A 3,354-nucleotide genomic window follows, 5' to 3' on the forward strand; every position below is an offset into this window, starting at 1 on the left:
CCCCACGGTGCCGCTACCCTGCCGGCTCCTCGGGGCTGCGGCGGCTCGGCCGGGGTCCTCCCCGGGCTGGGGCTGGGGCTCAGCGCTCGGGGGCTCTGCTCGTCTCTGGGTGCAGCAGCCCAGGAACACTGCCCAGAAGAGGTGCTTATGGGATGCTGCGATAGTTTTTGGCTGGGCATGTATAATTAATTTAATCTTAAATCAATTTACAGTATAAATAATGAAGCACCTCTTAATGGACTTTCGGCTGGTTGAGTGTCAAGGCAGATCGCGCAGCGTGGAGAGAAGGGAGAGGAACAACTTCCCCCGTTGCGCAAGCTTGTTGCAGAGCATGAATAAATCATTCTGTCTTACTGGCAACTGTTTCATACTGCTCTAAGATTTCTGAAGTTAACTTCCTTCTAATTTAGCATATGCCAGCATTTTAAAAGCAGCCTTGTTCTCTTAAGAAAGCACCTAATTTATGCGCTGCTTTTAACTTTTAATAAAAGAGCATGCTTAAGAGCTCTGAAAAAGAGAAATAGCTGGGAATGAAAGTCATACTTTCCACCAACTCTGAGATGAGCAGCTACAAAGGGAAGTGATCAGTACTTAACTGCATCTCCAAAGTGCTGAGAGCCCTGCAGTGCTGCTTTGAGCTCTTTATTTAATTGTATGAACTGTTCTGTTTTAAAGGCACTGGATAAGCTCTTCCTTCACTCCCATTCAAATATTACCTCATATTTTTGGGCTGACTTTCACATTCTGTCTTTTGGGAATTTTGATACTTTTCTGCCCAGGAATGATGTTACTATGAAGATGCTGTGCACTGCTGCTGTTCCCCTGCACTGAATGCTGTACTTCCTAATTTCTGAGACAATACGGAGAATTTTCACACAATTTCATCTATTAAAATCAACCACAGCTATAATGGCAAAGCTGTTCACAGTACGTCAAATCTGTAATTTGCTCATGAATCCCAGTAAGTTTTCCGTTGCTCTCGAATGTGAATGAAACAAAGATAATTCATGTAGCAAATTGATTTATAACCTTGATTCCTCCTCTGTGGTGCACTTATCACCATACTTCACTTTAGAAGGGTTCTGGGGACTTCACTAGGAGAAAAAGCTGGTAAATTTAGGGAGGGTGATTTTTACTAACCAAACAGTTGGTTGGTGGTTGCTTGCACCTTGATGCATACCTGGGTGTCTCTTCCGCCCTAAAACAAGGTCACTGTGATCCTGGCTTTGGCAGGTCGCTCAAGGTGTGTCTGAGCCGACACAACCTCTTGGTAGGTGTTGTGCTCTCTGGAAAGCACCGCTGCCTTCCCAGCTCACAGGGCTCCCGTGGCATCTCCTGGGCACTGGGCAGCCTTCGCTGGAGACCGGAGCTGGCTGCCGGGTGGGCATCGGGAGCTAGTTCAGTGCCTCGCCTTCCCGAAGGCTTTGGCTTGAGGCTTTGAAGGGTGCACGTGATGCCGGTGACCGTGAAGTGAGGTGCTGCGTGAATCGGGTGAACGGGGCCGGTGAGGAGGGAGGGAGCTCCTGCTGCTGCTGCCAGGCAGACACGCTGCTTGGCTTCGGTCGGTGCCGGCTGTGCTCCGTGCTGGCATTGCAGCGCACTGCAGCCTAGCCGAGGGCTGCAGAGCTCAGTTTCTGTCTGCCCACTTCCCACTGGGAAATTCAATCCTCTCTGCACCGTTGTCTGTAATGAAGGCTTCAGTCACCTTGGCTATTTAGAGTCTGCCCTAAATCTAAAAAGAAAGAGGTTGGTTTTGATTCCTCCTCAGAAAATAGCTGCTTGTGGTAAGTGTTATGTTATAAATAAATAAGAAATCCCCACGTTATTTCACAACAGGAAATATTGTGTTCTGAATAGCTAGAGTCCCAAATCAGTGTTTGTTTTTTTTTGTTTTGTTTTGGTTTTTTTTTTACAAATATAGTATTCTTAATGGTCAAATTTACAAGGTTGATCAAGGCTATCAGGAGAGTGAGTTTAGCTTTGTGTGTTGTAAACTCAGTGCTGCCCTGCTACTGACTTTTTCTCTTCTTGTTTCTTTGTCTTCTTGTTTTACTTAAATACAGGCAACCTCTCTACAATGAATGGCTCTGAGCCCAGTCATCCCTTTGTTGCAGTATCAGGAGAAAAACAGATAGATGTTGCCATTTGCCTAGGTAAGATAAATAATGATTAGGTGGTGGGTTTCTCATCTGAAGATGGATTGAGCAATACAAGCCATTCTCACTTGAATTTCTCTTTTCAGGTGACTGAGAAGCAATTTCAAGCAACAGGGAAGTTCTGCCCTGGTACAGTTCATCACTTTGTTTCTAGCACAGAAATTAGTCATGATGTAAATAAATAATGGAGGGATTGTAAAAGGCAGAGTGACGCTGCACTTTTCTCCATCTTTTGATTGCTACCTTGCAGAAGCCATTGCCGTGGAGAAGTGCAATCTGTGGTGCGGTAGCTTTCCTCTGCACAAAGATGGCAGCGTGATTAGGCACATCACCTTCTGTGAATGCCTCCCAGTTTTATAACCAGAATGCCCTCCTGATTTTATAAACAAATCTTTTAGCAGCTTGTAAAGGGCTTCTCCCTCTGATCACACGTGTTCCCACACCTCTGCTGAAGGAGGCTTTCTTTTCAGCTTCCTTCTAGTTTCCTATGGACTGGAAAGTCCAGAGGTGCAGAACAACTGTGAAAGTGGTAGCACATACTGTATCTCCACGAGAGCATGGATGGGAATTTGTAACTTTATTTTGAATCCAATTTTGCAGGTTAAAAGGATGGAAGGGCACTGTGTAAGTAGTCAAGGTCCGTGTGCCTCTCTGGATCGAGATTGTTGCAAAAGTAAATTTCATTTATTAAACCAGTGCATTACTTCTGTTGAGGGACCACCACCCCTTCTCCCCAGAAGTATGTTTAAAAATTTCCATGGTCTTTTGAGGTACCAATAAGTTATTCTTAATATTTGCTGCTTTGTACTTCCATATATACTGTTTGCTTACATTAATGGTAAGCATGTTCTCTGCTTTCTGTAACTGCTCCCAGCAGAAATTTCATTTCTGAGAGCAAAACAACACAAGTCTTGGGGATTTCAGCTTGAGGAAAATGAATCTTATACACACAAGAGTGTTTTGTAGGTCTAGAGCACAGCTATCTGTCACTTAATAAAAGATATATCATACGATTTTTTTGGTCTGCAGACAGACCTGAATAGAGGTTTGTGGTTGTGCCTGAGCTTGGTGCCACACACACACCTTCCCAGTTTACCTTTCTTTCCATTTCAAGGTCATGGGAAAATTACTTTTGCCGCTCCTTCCACTTCATATTCATTCATCATTTTCATATGGTAACTACACAGTGTGGTGTCAT

General features: G+C 44.5%; 1 long non-coding RNA gene across 1 annotated transcript; it reads left to right on the plus strand.

Annotated features, from left to right (window-relative positions):
- Positions 1–728: 728 nt before the first annotated feature.
- On the plus strand, positions 729–2,587 carry LOC121077931. The gene is made up of 3 exons (XR_005824373.1): positions 729–927; positions 2,064–2,153; positions 2,243–2,587. It is a non-coding gene; the product is annotated as an uncharacterized LOC121077931 (long non-coding RNA).
- Positions 2,588–3,354: the final 767 nt, after the last annotated feature.

This window comes from Cygnus olor, chromosome 14 (genome assembly GCF_009769625.2).
Source record: "Cygnus olor isolate bCygOlo1 chromosome 14, bCygOlo1.pri.v2, whole genome shotgun sequence".
NCBI lineage: Eukaryota > Metazoa > Chordata > Aves > Anseriformes > Anatidae > Cygnus > Cygnus olor.